Here is an 18182-nt window from a genome sequence, read left to right as displayed (position 1 = left end):
TGGAAATCCTGCCATTCACTGCTTAGGCCAACAGTGCACAGGAGACCCAGTTGCTATAAATGGAAAAAATGGTTTAGTTAAGGCCCTCTGACCTTCATGTCACTTCCAAGGGGCATTGGAATGCCTCTAAATTTTTGGTAGGCATTGCACTCACTGTATGCCCTATAACTGTGTAGCCAAACCGCTCCTTTTGGTACAGAAACATATCCTACAAGACATGTGTGGTTGACTGGCCTGATGTTGATGTGAATGGTCCCTGTTCCTCCTGCTCTTTCTCCTTTGCCACCACCTCATCCATCATTTATCACCTGAAGCTTTGTTTTCACGGGAGTCATAGAACTGGGATAGTAGCAGGAAAACATCCAGCAATCCTCGGAGGAGGTAGGATATGCGCCAAAACGCTGACCACCTCAGTCCTAGACGCTACTACATATATGCGCTTGCATTCCAAGAAAACAATGCAGATGCTAACTTCTATCACCATCATCATGCTCCTCACCTTGGCACTTTCAACTCCCCTGATGGAGAAGCCAGGGCCCACCGGAGGAGTCTGGTTCTCTGGTGGGCTCGTCCAATGCTGCCCTAAAGCACGCCAGGCTAAGAAAAGTGTGTGAGAAGGTGACAGGAGAAATAGGGGCGGCTGGGGACCGTTTATGGACACCCGGCCGCCGGGCGGCTGGGGACTGAGTATGGATACCAGGCCACCGAAGCAGCCATGAGGTAGTGGCCAGCTTCGGCCTACTCCAAACTAAAAGGCCCCATTTCAAGTGCAAGCTAGCAGTATGGCATCGCAGCCTGGGGGTGGGTGGGTGGCAGGCTGCACACTTATGCTAGCATTAAAAGAAAACAAAGCAGATGCTAATGACTCACCCCCCGGGGGCCTTACTGTCTGGAGCAGTATATCACGGTGGCTGGCCCAGGGCGGTCAGTGCACAAAAAGGGGTAGCAATTAATAATAAAAGTTCAGATAGTTTGTGATGCCACCTGTGGTGTCTGGTGAAGGTCACCAGCGCTGCAACAGTCCACTGAGGCAGGTGTCTAGGCAGCTTAAGATGTTACAGCTCCCTACAGGTGGAGCGGGCATCAGGGCAGTACAGATAAATAGATGAATGGTGGGTGAAGTGTACTGGGCGTTGTGGTGCAGGTAGATAGCGCCAGTGTAGAAACAGACAGAGGCTGTTCGTTGCAGTCGTCCAAGGCTTTACTCACAGTTCTTAGGCAATTCACAAGTGCACTTTACAGGTGAAGGCCTCCCTCGTCGCGCTGCGTTCACCGGTTCAGTCCTCCTTCAAGCAGCTTAGGTATGCTTGGCAGAACCCCACTTTCAGATGTGCCTAATTTGACCTTCTTCACACTTGGTCCTTCTCACCGTTGCCCTACGCTGCCCACTCTTAATCCTGCTCGGGTATGCTGAAGTCCTTCCTGTACGTCGGATCCGGGACCAACCTGACCCCCTGGGGTTTAGAATGCGGCAAGCTCGATCCCTCCTGACACAGGGCAGGAACAGGACGTACGGGTGCCGTTCTGCACGCGCCGTACCCCCTTGGGATTCCTTCTTAGAACTGGAGCCTACTCCCTGCTCCCCTTCGGGCCACTATGCTGGGCCCTAACTGTGGAGCAGAACTCTGCCTGAGCCTCTGCTCCCGGACTGTTCCTCTGCACAGCCCTCACTAAAGACCTCGTTTCCTAATATGGCTTCCTATTATATACCTACTGTATATGTGCTCCGTGTATCAACTTCCTCCACCCACACCCACTATTGGTTCCCCCTATCTTTGGGTTCCCCCCCCTACTCCATCCAGGGCCAGGGATCAGCAGAAAACTACATTGCGTCTTGCCCCTCCTGCTGGCCTGGAGCAGTGTTTTGTGTTGGATGTAGGTGGTTGGGGTTCCGTGCAGCATTCCCATCTTACCTGAGAGAAGGGAGACACCACACCTCGGGGTGAGGTGCAGTATCTCTGTGGCGACTGACTCCTCAGGGGCGCCACACTAACTTCTATCATCATCATGCTCCTCACTCTAACTTCTATCATCATCATGCTCCTCACTCTAACTTCTATCATCATCATGCTCCTCACCTTGGCACTCTCAACTCCCCTGATGGAGAAGTGTGTCACCCTGACCTGGATGCCACAAGTGTAATTAAAGCTGTGTCTGAGAGCAAGGGGGAGATTCTCTAGTCAGGGGAACATTAGCATGCAATGCCTCCTGTCTCAGGCCAGTAGGGGGAGCTGGCTGCCCCTATAAAAGCTGGTACTGAGGGCAGGGTTAGGGAGTACTGGACGACCTGCTTCAGCACTGAGAGGTGTCCCAGAGCAGGGACAGAAAGTTGTGTTGCACCTAAGAGGAAGTGTGGCAGTAGGAGAGCCACAAGCCAGAGACAAGAGGCGAAGAGAGCCTGTCTTGGCAGAGAAAAGACTTAATTTTACCAGACTTTGGTGTCTGAGGCTGGAAGGATTCCACATCCCCCAGCAGAGAACCAGTCCGCAAGGGACTGTACATTCCTTGGCCTAAGAAGCCTGGAGGCCCTGCCACAACCGAAGGCAACCGAAGGGACCAGTAAAGCCGTACAAGGCTGGGAGTAGAAAGGAACCCACGTCGCAGGCCATACAGGCGAGAAAACACGGAAAGCTCGGAAACATGGGCTGTTACCCTATCAGGAGGAGATAGCCAGAAGGAGCACAGAAAGTACGGTAGGCGTACACCCTCACCGTGACCAGGGCCAATTTCCCCGTTGCTCTCAGACATCCAGGTCCCCTCCTAGCCGGGACTGTTTGTGGGTCAGTTTACCTGTTTAGTAAAGACCCTGGACTGCAACCTGTTCTCTGTGTGCTCCTTGTTCCTCCAGCACTATCAGCACTGGGACTCTCACTACCATTACTCACACCATCCACTATACTGCCCTGGGGCCCCACTCTTCCCGTGGGGAGTCACACTACCATATCTGCACACCTCATCAGCCCCAGCGGTCTGCATGCAGCGGCGGTTCCTAATAACCGCAAATCCACGGGTGGCGTAGTCGGACATAATTAATAACACATAACGGACTACCACTGGCCTGACCACCCTGAGCCACGGAACAGGGTTGCCACTACTACTCCCATCGTTCCCCCTATTGCCCGGATCCGAGTGCCCCACGGCCCAGGGGGCGAGTCAGAAGCCAGGGCCCACCGGAGGAGTCTGGTTCTCTGGTGGGCTCGTCCAATGCTGCCCTAAAGCAGGCCAGACTAAGAAAATAGTGGGGGAAGGTGACAGGAGAAATAGGGGCGGCTGGGGACCGTTTATGGACACCCAGCCGCCCCCAGGCGGCTGGGGACCGTGTGTGGACACCCGGCCACAGGGCGGCTGGGGACCGAGTATGGACACCCGGCCACCCCCTGGCGGCTGGGGACCGAGCGTGGACACCCGGCCGCCGGGAGGCTTGGGACTGAGTATCGATACCTCGCTGCCGAAACAGCCATGAGGTAGTGGCCAGCTTCGGCCTCCTCCAATCTAAAAGGCCCCATTTCAAGTGAAAGCTAGCAGTATGGTATTGCAGACGGCGGGTGGGTGGGTGGTTAGCTGAATATTTGCGCTTGCATTGCAAGGAATGGGGGAGGTACAATTGAACATTGCCCTGGGACAAGGACTTGCACAGGGATAGTTGCAAGTCTGCATCTTCTGATGCGGCAAGGATCACTTCTGATGGGCACACTTTTAGGCAGTGACCTGGGAGTCAGAGATGCTTACAGGGGTTTTCCCCATGCTGTTCCCTTGTCTTTTCAGCACTGTATGCATGTGTCACACAGCACATGGCTAGATAAGATTGTAAAATGTTAAAATGACATTTCCTGGTGAATGCATTTGTCACGATTGAAAGTAATACAAAAGTGCAAAAATGCATGAAAAATCCTACTTGTGAACATAGCCCAAGGTGAGGAGGAGTATTTTTGTTTTTGGTTATTTATTTTACCTTATACACAAATCTTTACCCTGGAAAGGAAATTCCTTAACAAATTTCACAGGAAAGCAGTTTCAGTTTCGTTTTTGAACGTTTTATTGTGAGCCCGTAAACGTGGCTTAATACCTCTGACCACGTTGTTGACAGCAGTGACCTGGGGGTCAGAAATGCTTCCAGGGGCGATCCCCATGCTGCCCCCATGTCTTTTGAGCACTGTCACTGTAGTTTTGGGCACTTTTTAGGCTTTCTACAGACTGCCAGGAGTGCCACCGCAAAAATGCTCAGGTCTCCCATAGACTAACATTGGGCTCGTAGCTCGGGTCGAGCACCCGAGTATCATGGTGAGCTCAGCCCGCGCTTCGAGCACCCGAGCATTTTAGTGCTTGCTCAACACTAGTTTTTATGATGCCCGTAAAAAAAATTTTTTATACAGCATGTTCATATATACCCCCCACGGATAAATGTCTGTCAGCCCATACACTTAGTGCATGGGCATTACAACTATAGGAGAGCTTTCTAATGGGAACATTTTTTATGAGGCCCTCTAAGTCTCTTCCAAGGGAAATTGGATTGCCTCCCAATTTTTGGCAGCCCTTGCATTCACTGCATAGGCCAACACTATGGGAAACCCTCTCCTTTCTAATGGGAATTTGTTGTTACTGTGGCCCTGCTCTATGAGTCTTTAAATTGTTAGTGGGGTTTTTCTTGAATTTGGTCAGCCGTTGGACTCACTGCATACCCTATAACTGTATAGCAGACCTTCTCCTTTCTAATGGAAACATGTTGTACTTGTTACTGTGGCCCTGCTCTATGTGTCTTTAAATTGTTAGTGGACTTCCTGGGAGAAATGACACCCAGAGTAGATACGGTTTCTCTCTATGCCAGTCCTTTCGCTGAACTAAAGAATATAGCTGTGGTGAAATACAACTCAGCTGTGGACTGGCTCCATACCGTCTCTGGCCACAGTTACCTGTTTGCGGTTAGGCGGTCCTTCCCAGTAAGTGCACTGGGGAGGGCACGGGTAATGTTGTTGGACCCGTGCTTATGGAAGGTGGAGACGATACCGGGAGAAATAGTGGCAGCTGAGGACCGAGTATGGACACCCGGCCGTCGCCGTCATGAGGTTTTGAAAAGCTTCCGCCTCCACGAGCCTAAAAGGCCACATTTCAAGTGAAAGCAACTTTAGAGGACTTCCTGTGAGAAATGACAGCTGGAGTAGATATGGTTTCCCAAGTCCTTTCACCAAGCTAAAGAATATGGCTGTGGTGAAATACAACTCTCAGCAAAAAAAAGCTGTGGACTGGCTCTGTACCGTCCCTGGCCACATTCACTTGACCACGTGGTTGTGGTTAGGCGGTCCTTCCCAGTAAGTGCACTGGAAAAGGCACGGGTAATGTTGTGGGACCCGTGCTTGTGGAAGGCGGAGACGATACCGGGAGAAATAGTGGCTGCATAAAAGGCCACATTTCTAGTGCAAGCAGCTGTCAAAAATTTGGCAGTATAGTATTGCAGCCTGTGGGTGGGTGGCTGGCTGCATACTTGTGCTTGCATTCCAAAGAATGGGGTAGGGACAACTGAACGTCGCACTGGGACAAGAACATGAACGGTGATTGTTGCAAGTCTGCAACGACAGGTGCATGGCAGAAGGCATCTTCATATGCGCCAAGGATCACTTATGATGGGCACAGTTTTAGGCAGTGACCTGGGAGACAGAGATGCTTCCAGGGGTCTTCCCCAAGCTGTTCCCACTTCTTTTCAGTACTGTATGCATGTGTCTGATGATGTGTCACACACCACATGGCCAGATAAGGTTGTAAAATGTTAAAATGACATTTCCCAGTGAATGCATTTGTTTGGTTGAAATCAATGCAAAAGTGCAAAAACGCATCAAAAACTCTACGTATGAACACAGCCCAAGGTGTGGAGGAGTATTTTTGGTTTTGGTTATTTATTTTATCTTACATGCAAGTCATTACCCTGGAAAGGATGTTCCTTAACATATTTCTCAGGAAAATCCATTTTGGATTCGTTTCTGTATGTTTTATTGTGAGTCTGTAAAAGTGGCGTAATACCTCTGACAACATTGTTGACAGCAGTGACCTGGGAGTCAGAACTGCTTCCAGGGGTCTTCCCCATGCTGTCCCCATGTCATTTGAGCACTGTTCCCATCGATTTGGGCAATTTTTAGGCCCTCTGCAGACCGCCGGGTGGAGCTGCCTGAAAAATGCTCGAGTTTCCCATAGACTTACATTGGGCTAGTTGCTTGAGTTGAGCACCCGAGTATTCCAATTTGCTCAGCCCGAGCATTAAGCACGCGAGCATTTTAGTGCTCGCCCATCACTATTAGAAACCTATAATTTTTTTTTTTTTTGCGAACCTCTCCCAGGACTCAAACCCAGAAAACTCAACATTCTAGGCAGTAGTTGAACATACAACATGCCTTGCAGCGCTTGGGTCATGGGCAGTGACGTACCCCCAATGGTGGCAGGCCAGGTGACTGCTATGGGGCCCATGAGCTGGGGAGAACCGGTGTCAGTGCCGCATTGGGTTGCCCCTCTGGCCAGTGAGAACCGCCCCCCCCAGATTCCGATACAATTGAAAGCAATGATGGAGGAAGGAGGTTCATGTGACACTCCCTCTCCCATCATTCTGTGGCGCCCTGCTACGCACTGGTGCCATAGATCCCAGAAGGGTGCATGGATGGACTTCTTCACAAGAGGCCCTAACACATTCACACACCTCCACCCTACCACCTCAGACCAGCAGAGGGAGCCCGTTAGGGATATATATAGGGAGGGTGGAGCCAGGCAGCTCAGTTCCAGTTTATTGTTCGGTGTTGGAGTTGAGAGTTGAGAGTCAGACTGAGAAGGAGTCTGAGAGCGTGCTGACGCTCAGAGAGCAGCGAAGAGGCAGCACGCTGGCTGTTGTGCTTAGGCGAGCCAAGGCCTACAGCACGTGTGAGAGCCTAGTGAGGGCCCTGAGTGTGGCCAAAGGCGAGAGGAGAAGGAAGACATAGCGAGGGGGCAGAGGAGCATAACAGGCTCACCCCGATATATATATATATCGGACACCGGGTCCACGCTCACAGGGACCCTTTACACCCAGTAGGAACCACCGGAACCCCTGGAGGACACAGGTCCCAAGTTCACCAAATGCTGATTGCAGTTCCAGGGCTAGGAGTCAGGAAGGCCCCAGCGTCAAGGGAGAGTGATCTCCAGGAGAAGGCCCTACCACCAGGTCAGCAGGTGCAAAGAGAGACAGTAACCAAGCAAGGCCTAGCTCCAGGCAGGTCAGAAGCTCAGAGAGTAAAGCCATGGATCAGGAGGCCCTATACCCGCTCACTGCGGAGAGTCCAAAAGTGCGCCCTTCGCCTGGAGTACCCTGGACCGTGCCTGCAGCATCACCAGTAAAGGTACTGAAGCTTACCCCCGTGTGAGTGTCCGTCTTTCCTCCGGGACCATCCTGCCGTCTCTCCCCTGCACCATCCACCGTTCACCCCTACACTGCCCTGGAGCCAGCTCTACCTGTGGAGAGCCACACCATCCCTGCTGCCGTAACACCAGCTCCAGAGGACTGCTCTGCAGCGGCGGCTCCCCTTAGCCGCATTCCACAGGTGGCGTCACAAACTTTCCAAATTCCCTATAAATATTCCCATTTTTTTACTGACCGCCCTGGGTCACAGACCGGGCCAGCCACCATGATATCCCCCACCGGCATACGCAGAGGCCCGGCTGCCGAGTACCCCACGGCCCAGGGGGCGCGTCAATTGCTTCTCTGCATCTGATGCTCTCCATCCTTGTATATAAGTCCCTCATCCTGGTATATGTGTCCATCATGTGTTCCATTCTGGTATATACAGTACATCCCCCATCCTAGTACATATGTCACTTACCCTGTGCCCCATCCTGGTATATATCCCCTGTTTTGCCTCTGTTCTGTAATGTCTACAAAAAAAAAAAGCCATTATCCTCACCTTCCCTCTTCTCCTCCGCCGTGCGGGGTCCTCTTCTGAAACCTGCAGCTGACTTCAGCGTGCAAGCAACAGGTCCTGGTCGCGACGGCGGTCATTATGATCTTGTCTTTAACCCCTTCTCAATAGAGCGATTTTTTGTTTTTGCTTTTTTCCTCCCTTTCTTCCAAGAGCCATAACTTTTTCAGTTTTCCGTCAAAAAAGGCAGATGGGGAATTTTTTCTTTTCCTAGATGAGTTGTAGTTTGGAATAACTCAATTCATTTGTACATACAATGTACTGGAAAACAGGAAAAAAAATCCAAGTGCCGTGAATTTGTGAAGGAAATGCAATTATGACATTTTTTTTTTCCATTTTGTTTTTATAGTGTTCATTGTGTGGCAAAAATGACCTGGCAATATGATTCTACAATTCAGTATAATTATAGCGATACCAAACTTGATATATATATATTTTTTTTAGTTTTCTGTTGCTATTGTCTGAGACATGTAATTTTTTATTTTTCCGTCAATAAACCTCTATGAGGGCTTTTCTTTTTTTTTAGCGTGGCAAGCAGAGGCATACATAAAAATCATGGGACCCCATTACAGAGCTTCTAATCACCCCTACTCCCCTCTCTAAGAAAAAAAAAAAAAAATATATATATATATATATTATGTGGGGCACAGAAGAGCATATCTCTCAACTTTGCAGCCCTTACAGAGTAATTTACCTTCTTTTGATGCCCCTAGATTCCTCTTTCAGTGCCCTCATAAAATATGATGCCAACAAAAAGTGCCCCCCAAACACAGTATGATACCCACCACAGTGAATTCCTACACAGCACCCTCCAAATGTACAGTATGATGACCCTACTGTACCCATCTGGCAATGTATGGTGACCCCCCAAGCCAGTATGATGCCCTAACTGTGACTCCAACACAGCCCTCCATACAATATGATGACCCCACACAGTATGATGGACCCCACACAAACCTCTACACTTTCTAATGGCCTCCACTAATCCTCATAAACAGTATAACGGCCAGACAAAGCTCTCCAAACACTATAATGGCCCTCACATAGCCCTCCAAACATTATAATGGCCCTCACATAGTCCTCTAAACATTATAATAGCCCCCACATAGCACTCCAAACAGTAAAATAGCCACCACATAGTTTAACGGCCCCACGTATCCCACCAAACAGTATAATGGTCCCAATATATCCCTCCAAACAGTATAATGATCCCACATAGCCTTCCATATAAAATAAAGGAACCACATTGCCGTCCATATAATATAATGGGCCCATATTGCCCTCCATATAATATAATGGCCCCCACATAGACTTCCATAGAATATAATGGCCCCCACATAGCCTTCCATATAATATAATAGCCACACATAACCCTCCATATAATATAATGACCGCTGAGACGTCTCCATTTCTCCTCCATTATTGCTTTCAACTGTATTGGCATCCAGGATGCCGATACAGTTGGAAGTGCGAAGCCGGGTGGTGGGGTGGTGCCACCACTGGCACTGACCACCCCAACTCACGGGCCGCATAGCAGCCAGGAGACTTGCCGCCATTAGTGGTACATCACTGATGGAAAGCTGACACTTGATAATGTGATAAATGATAAAATTTGGAGGAAATTAAGATTTTATGATTACTTTTTATTGCAATTTTTAAGACAATGTGGTGGCCAAAATAAAAAAAAAAACTGCAATTCTTTGAGTTTCAGTTTTTTTTCAAGTTTGTGTTTTATTTCTCATTACGGCATTTACTGTTTTAGTTTATTAATTTTATATTTTTATCAGAATTTTTCCAGATGCAGCGATACTAAAGATGCTTATTTTTTTTATTTCTGAATTATTATTGCAGGAAAAGTGGGGATTTAGAATTTTCATCTTTTATTTTTCTTAAAAACTACCGTGTGAAGAAAATGCTGCAGCTCGTGGTACCACAATTCATACAGAATGCTTATTAATGCATTAGAATTTGATAATAGTACACTCAAAGATGCTGTAACTTGTAGTTCAACGGCTGGATAAATTTGGCTAGATGTAGTATTCGCTAAACGCGTTTTGGAGGATATTATCACTCCTTCCTAAATGCTAAATAAGAAAAAAAAAATGTCACAAAAAAACATGGCAAAGTAAGACTAAATTATAGAAAAAAATAATGCAATGCAATGATAAAAATATAAATAATGTAAAATGGTCTGTCTCTTTAAGGCTAAAACCAGTTGTGTCCATAAGAGGTTAGAAGACCATTCATGTCCAGTGCATTGGTTGTAGGTGATTGTCGGTTATGAGGTCACGGAATGTTGTGACGCTGATATATAAGCAACTGCCGGACGGAACTCCTCTGAGGGTTTACAGTTAGTGGAGTGTAAGTAGCCTTATATTATCTGCTGATTTATCTCCTATCAATCCCTTGTGTCTTTCCCTCTCGTTCCTCATTTCCTTCATTCTCGAATAATATTTGAACTTTTATTTAGTTAATGAGCAAAATGTGTCATGTGCCCACCCGGCCTTCTGTCTATGTATCTACCATCCATACACAGGTACAATACATCACTATGTATGGATGAAGTGTAATTAGGAACATAGAAATAACTGTCTTAAATCTTTATCTATTGCTATTCACAATTACATAATATTTAAATGGTTGAAGGGGTAAAGTGTCTCCTTGAAGAGAGTGCCAAGTTGATGTAGGGAGGGAGAGAAGGAGAAAAAGCGCGCTATGTGAAGGACCTTGTGGATTGATATGGAGAAAACGGCCAAGAGGCCACTCACCTAATGGAGTTGTGCACCCCTGCACAACCCCGGTGACAGTCTGAGGATGGAGAGAGCAGGCAAGTCTCACCACACGGTGCAGGTGGCTGGGCCCACCACGTGCCGTGTGTTGCCGACCGCCGTTTGTGCTCACCGTTTCCGGGTTCCTGGTCGCGGACCATGTGACCGCCCGCAGACCACGTGACTCGGGATCAAATGCGCGTCATCACAGGTCCTGTTGGTTGAGAGGAAGCGGCCCCCTGAACGCAGGTCCTCTATGTGAACAAATGGAGGGAAATTACAGGGAAGGGTTTAAGCAGTTATTGTATGGAAGCTGCTCCTGCAGCTGACCCCCAAGAGAGGGACTGAGAGAATGTATAGAATAGATAAAAAGCGGTCTATGGAGCGCTGAAGGATTGACACTAGAGAAGACGGATTTGGGGCTAAAAAAAATAAGTATTTAATGAGCCCTTTCCACAACGCGTTTCGATAGTAAACTATCTTCCTCAGGTGGTACAAGGGTATGAACACAAGATAAAACATATATAGACAGAGCTTCACAGTGATTGGTTGATATATTCATTGATTTTGTTCAGACACTAATAAGTTAAACCTGGGTCCAAATAGAAGAGACCCTTCATGTGCCGGTGAATACGTGCCTCCAATGGTTTCACATAAACCACCTTCACATGAATACAAGAAACCAAAAACATATTATATAAAGGTATAGAATATAGCAATACATGTTCATGAACAAATATTCAAAAATACATCAATAATACAAATTGCCCCCAGGGGTTAGTAGACAATGTTAAACATACATTTACCAATGTAAAATATACATCACCAATGCAAAATACACACAAACGTCACTGTATTGTGACGTATTGCAAATTGGTGATAAAAGAAAAATGAAAAAAATTGTTTAAAACATGACAATTGTAAATCAATTAGAAAGGAACAAGAAATAACCTTAAGAACTGGTTACATTTTCAAGAGCCAAATTCAAACCTTCAGGGGCCAACGTGCCCAATTTGAAGATCCAGAATATCTCTTTATTAATCAAACTGACCAGTCGGTCAGAGACAGTGTCGGGTACATGGTCATTGTCCATCAAAAAGGTCCAGGAGATATGAGGCTTACTATTATTGACCATGCTCCACAGACCGCTTTTTATCTATTCTATACAAGTTGATGTAGGGAGACTTATAGGCCATAAAATGTTTCCCTAGGAATTTAAATGTGCAAGTAGTTTGTTCAGAGGAATAGGACAGTAGCTCTAGTTCTGCCTATAGGACATAACTTTGCACTGATGAGAAGCAAAAAGCCCAAAAACACTTGACTGCAAATAAAGTTTCTGTTTTAGTTTTCTATCCTAAGTCATTTAACGAGGCCCTTTAAAGGGTTGATCTTGACTTTTAGGAATGCTACCTCCAATGGGACTAGAGCTCCTATCCTCTTTGTCTCTGAAAATGGTATAAGATTGTACAAGATTTAAAAAATTCTGTCTTGTTTCTTCCAAAAACACAAACTGTCGGTTGTGTCCGGTGTTACAGCTCAGCTCTATTCACTTCTATGGAGCTGAGTTACAATACCACAAACAACCTGTGGACAGGTGTGGCGCTGTTTTTGGAAGAAAGTGGTTATGTTTTTCTAATCCTCTCATAATCCCTTAAAGGACCATTTCATGTAAACTGGATTGGTTTCAGGTTTTTGTAACTTCGGACAGTTACTGTTGTTACTGGTGATTAGTGATCCATGGAATGGGATGATGACATCACACAGTGACATCATGATAACTGCCGAGGGGCCACTCACTAGAGGGGTGCAGATGGCAGTGAAGTGTAAGTAAACCTTATATTGGCCTCTTTTTACGTCTTTTATTATGTTCTGTTACTTTGTCTTTATCTGTAGATATTAACCCTATAATGTCAGGATGTCTATTCCCCGTCCTTATAGATTTTTTTTCCCTTAATTAAAACTGAATCTTTATTTAGTTAGTGAGCTGAGGTGTCAGTAACCGACCCTTCCCCCCTTCACAAATATCACAACAGGAGTGAAATTTGATGTCTACTATAATTGCTTTTTTTCCATTATTGTAGGGTTTTATTATTTGTGAGCGAAAGAATTGTGAGAAAAATAAGGTAAATGCTTAATTATCCTAAATCTACAATTTCTCTGATGGACTGGGGTCACTTGATGGCGGAGAGTCACCGTCCATGTCACCCATTATCTCCTGCAACTTCTCCTCCCATAGAGAAATACTGAAGCTCCATGTGAGTAAGGAGAATGGCAGGTGACTTTGTGTTACCATCGAGCATTAGCCCTAGGGAAGAGTCAAAGATCTCATCGCAATGCTCGGGCTGGCTGTCAGCTCTCCTGACCCGAGCGTGACAGCTGCATAGGAATACACGCCGTCACTCTTGGGTTGTTAAAGCCGTCGACCAGTTCAAGCATTGCGATGCAATCCTCATTCAAGTTATACAACCCTCTGACTCTTCCCGAAGGCCAAGGTCAGGTATGGCAGATTTATAAAATCCAACTTTTTGGAAATTCATTCATAGGGGGAATTCATCATACTCTCTGCCACAAAAGTTGTACATTTTTATTTAACACGAGCTTCCAAATACAACTTAGCACATTTTAGCTTTTTTACACCAGCCCTGACACTTTTCAGAAACGTGGGTACGGCCTAGTCAAAAGGCAGGGAAAGGCGAGGCCCAACAGAATAGCTATCATATGCAAAAGAAAGTGTAAAAAGGGCAAACTCCACCAAAAGTCCGGTGTTTGGGGTTATGTTTGGAGGGCTTCCCATGTTGGTTTCAGAGACACTGCTGGCTTAAGTGTCCCAGTTTTGGCTACTGTAATATTGATAATTATGTTATAAATTGGGGTCTCTATTCTATAACTACTTTCTATATCTGATTATACAAACCCTCTAGTGACCATTGATGATCTCCTATTATCAGCTCTGGAGCAGATACCAACAATTCTCATTGTCTTCCTGAGGCTGTGTGCCCACGATGAAGATTTAATGCGTTTCCGCGATGGCAATTCTGCAGTGGAAACGCATTAAAATCGCTTGTTAAGATGTCTGCCATGTTCCCGAATGATAATCCGCATGTGCTATTCACATGCTGCGGAAATATCCGCTGCAGATTTTTATTGCGGAAAAATCCACAGCACAACCAATTTGGGAGCGATTTTGCGGCAAAATCGCGCCTATTGACTTGCATTGAACCGCATAACATCCCCATGTTTCCATGCGGTTCAATGCGCGGATGGTACCCCGGTTGGGAGAGGAGGAGACTCTCATCCGACCCGGGTACTATTGTACCTGCAAGTTAAAAAAGAATTAAAAAGTAAAAAATAAAAAGGAAATATTCATATTCACTCCTCCGGCGGCCCTCGGTCTCCTCCCAGTGGCGATCCTCTCTCCTCGGCGGCCCACGGTGTACTGGCAGGACCTGCGGTGACGTCATTTAGTCAGCTGATGGTCACGCGACTGCTGACGTCAGCAGTCAGGTGATGGTCGTGTGACCATCAGCTGACTAAATGACGTTACCGCAGGTTCTGCCAGTACACCGTGGGCCGCCGAGGAGAGAGGACGGGAGGAGACCGAGGGCCGCCGGAGAGGTGAGTATAAGGTTTTTTTTCCCAGTTGCATGGATTTATATTGTGTGACCAACTTGTTAAGCCTTTTTCCAAGTGATGTTCAAAATCGCTTGGAAAAACGCTTGAAAAAAACGCATGTAAAATCCGCATGCGCTTTTTCTGCAAGGAGATTTCTGCTTCAAATCTGCATCGTGGGCACATACCCTGACGCTTTAATAGGATGAAGCCAGCAGTGGAGGAGGAGGAATATCCGGGTGGGATGTATGTATCTGATATTACTGGGATTACTCATTCTCCCATATTCTCTCTGTAATAATGCACTGGTTATATTAAGCCTCAATAGTATCATTTATCTTCTTACCATTTTTGTAAATGTTTGTGTGTAATATTATTCATTGTCTTTTTCTTGGCTTTTTCCATAACAGATTGATTGAGACAATAGAGAACACCAAGAGAACATTCAGGTATTTATCTTCCTACCACATTCCTATAGGAGTAGTATGTGTCCCAATAAGGGGAGGACTCCACAGTGATGGTATCATGGCATTGCCGCTCTCACTCATGGGCATTTACAATGTTTCCATATGAAGGATACAATTGCTTTCAATAATAAAGAATTTAGACCCCATTTAATTCTTCATACTGTTGCTCATCCCTTTCCCCTGTAGGATAACAATGAGGTCATGAGCAAATTACAGTAACACCAAAAATTTACCCAGACTCCTGAGCGACCAAATATTGTCTTGGAGCCCTAGATTAAAGGATAATCATACTGTGCAGTACAACCTATGTGAACGTAGAGCTATATAGATTCTGGAGGTGATGTCCATGCTGTTATCTGAGGGACACGTTATATAGATAATATTTCTTTATTGTATTTTACAATTTATACTTTAAATAAAAATTCCCTATCGTTCTCTCACAACACTATTTAACTGCTTTTCTTTCTTTTTCCTACTTCCTTTTTGATGACGCTTCGTTTGAAAATTGGGATTCTCAAACAAAGCGTCATTACTCATTAGGGGATAGAAGCGGCGGTCACTGCCTCTGTCCTCTCCCTGAAACAAAGCGACAGCATTGACCTTCATTTCAGGGGATGGGCTAGTCTCTGCACAATGTGCACTGTGCACTGTACATAAAGACAGTGCGCTTTCTTGCTGGCTCAGATCAGCAGTAATGAGCCTGGAAACAGAGCAGAGCGCACTGTCAGTTCACCTTGTAAGACAAATACCCGGCTTGCAGAGGCGAGTACTGGCCCCCACGAGTTACGTTAATTGCAGAGGCGGTGCTGGTCATTGCATGCTGGGAATTCATCTTGCAATGCGCACTACTGACAGTGCGCTCTGCTTTGTTGCCGGAAAGAGAGTGCACTGCCTTAAGACGGCAGATAACTTTATCCATAGGCTTCCTAAGCATCACTTCTTCTAAACAGAGCTGTACTTTTTTCATTTCAGGCACATGGAGTCCCACAGAAACATCGGGGGGCCTAATGAAGAGTCACTGCCGTAAGTAACTGGCGCAATCATGGTCCACGACTCTCACTGTTTGTAGTCCTCAGCTTCTTTTCACTATGAGATGTAGATGCAATCGGAGATGTAACTTGAACCTCTTGGGCTCCAATATAAAATATGTAGCAGGGCCCCTCAACTATCATAAACCATTTGTAAAAGTGATGAATATATATGTGGTAGATGAGGGGGTCCCAATGCGACTGCTCGCTCTACACTCCCTAGAGCTATATGTAAATGTTCATCTCAGATCCATAAAACTGTTTTTTTCCTTATTACTCCATATAGTTATGCCCCTGAATGCTATCATTTTTATTGCATTATAGACACACTATATAGATGATACTTTCTGTAGGTTTCTTAAATATCACTGTTTCTAACAAAAGCTACATTTTTATAGGCCAATTACACCAATAAAAGCCTGGGCGAGCGTGGAATCCATCAGGTAAGTTATCAGAACTTTTATTGCTGTCTCAGGTTTTCCCAAAATCACAGTTTTGCAATGATTTTGGGAAACCATTGCAAAAAAATGCACCATGATTGCAATGTGTGGACCCCCTTTAACCCTCACTTATAAAGAGTTATGTTATGTATTCAGTAGAGAGGAAGATAACAGCATTAATAAAGTGGTAGAGATTAAAGCGGAGAACAGCAGAGAGGATAACATCGGAATGTAAGTAGAGAGATAGTGAGATATATAGATATTATTGGCTGAATATGATTGTAGATGATTAATAGTAATTGATGAATGACTTGTTATGGGTACAGAAGGTTCAGGCTGGGCTTTGTAGGAGATCACACATGGCAGAAGTGGAGGCCTCCAGTAGACTCCTAGCTGCAATGGCAGCCAATCGGCACCCTACAATCGACTGCGTGGGGAGCTGCCGGGCATACAAAATGACAGCCAACAAGATAAATCCCCTTTCTAATACTGCTGTCATACTTCACAGCAGCATTTAAAGGGTTAAACTAATGCAATCACGGCTAGCTTCAATTACATCAGTTACTGTTGGGTGTCAGCTATGTAACAGAGCCATCAACGGTGCTGCAGGGAGCAGACTCAACTCTTGAGCCCGCACCATACAGAGACTGTGCGCCCCCAAAAAGTGGTTAACCGGGACTCTTCATTCAGGATATACCCCAGTCGTCATATAGCTCAGTGTTATCTGGATGTCAGTGTAGATTATATATGATTTATATCACTTATTTTATGTGTCCAATAGTGAGGAAGAACAGGAGGAACCAACTTGGGAGAGTGAAAATTGGACTATGAGTAGGTAAGTGGAGAGTCTGAGACTAAATATATAATGGGTGATAAATACATACAACAGAGAACAATATGCACTTATAGTTATGGCATTTTAAGCCACATGGTATAAAACATCAAATTCTGAATTCATGAGCATTTCCGAACCGTCTATAAAGTTGTTCTCCCTTTCTGTACCTCCATTCTATAAAATTCTTTGCAGGCATGTGACATCTTTTTTTTCTTACTTCCTTTTTGATGAGGCTTTGTTTGAAAATCCCAGTGCATGCTGGGACACTCAAACAAAACACCATCAGGGGGTAGAAGCTGCAGTCACTGCCTCTGCCCTCTCCCTGAAATGAAGCATCAACAGTGACCTTCATTTCAAGGGCTGGGCTAGTCCCTGTGTGATGTGCACTGTGCACTGTGCACAAAGACAGTGCACTTTCTCACCAGCTCAGATCAGTAGTAATGAGCCAGCAACAAAATAGAGTGCACTGTCAGTTCACCTTGTAAGATGAATACCCAGCTTGCAGAGACAAGCACCGGCCCACACAAGTTGCGTTAATTACAGAGGCGGTGCTGGTCTCTGCAAGCTGGGAATTCGTCTTACAATGTGCACTGACAGTGCGCTCTGTTTTGTTGCCGGTGAGAGAGTGCACAGCCTTTCTGCACATCACGGCAGATAATTTTATCCATTGGCTTCCTAAGTATCAATTCTTCTAACCAGAGCTGTATTTTTTTCATTTCAGGCACGTTGAGTCCCATAGAAACATCGGAGGGCCTAATGAAGAGTCATTGCCGTAAGTAACTGGTGCAATCATGGTCCACGACTCTCACTGTTTGTAGTCGTCAGTTTCTTTTCAATATGAGACGTAGATGCAATCGGAGATGTAACTTCAACCTCTTGGGCTCCAATACAAAATATGTAACAGGGCCCCTCAACTACCAAAAACCATTTGTAACAGTGATGAATATATATGTGGTAGATGAGGGGGTCCCAATGTGACTGCTCGCTCTACACTCCCTAGAGCTATATGTAAATGTTCATCTTAGATACCATAAAACTATTTTTTTCCTTATTACTCCATACAGTTATGCCCTGAATGCTATCATTTGTTACTGCATTATAGACACA

The sequence above is a fragment of the Phyllobates terribilis genome, unplaced genomic scaffold, assembly GCF_046119375.1.
Source record: "Phyllobates terribilis strain yellow unplaced genomic scaffold, ASM4611937v1 Scaffold_13__5_contigs__length_258822181, whole genome shotgun sequence".
Classification (NCBI taxonomy): Eukaryota; Metazoa; Chordata; class Amphibia; order Anura; family Dendrobatidae; genus Phyllobates; species Phyllobates terribilis.
The sequence above is the reverse complement of the archived record's forward strand: the minus strand, read 5'-3'. Positions refer to the sequence as shown.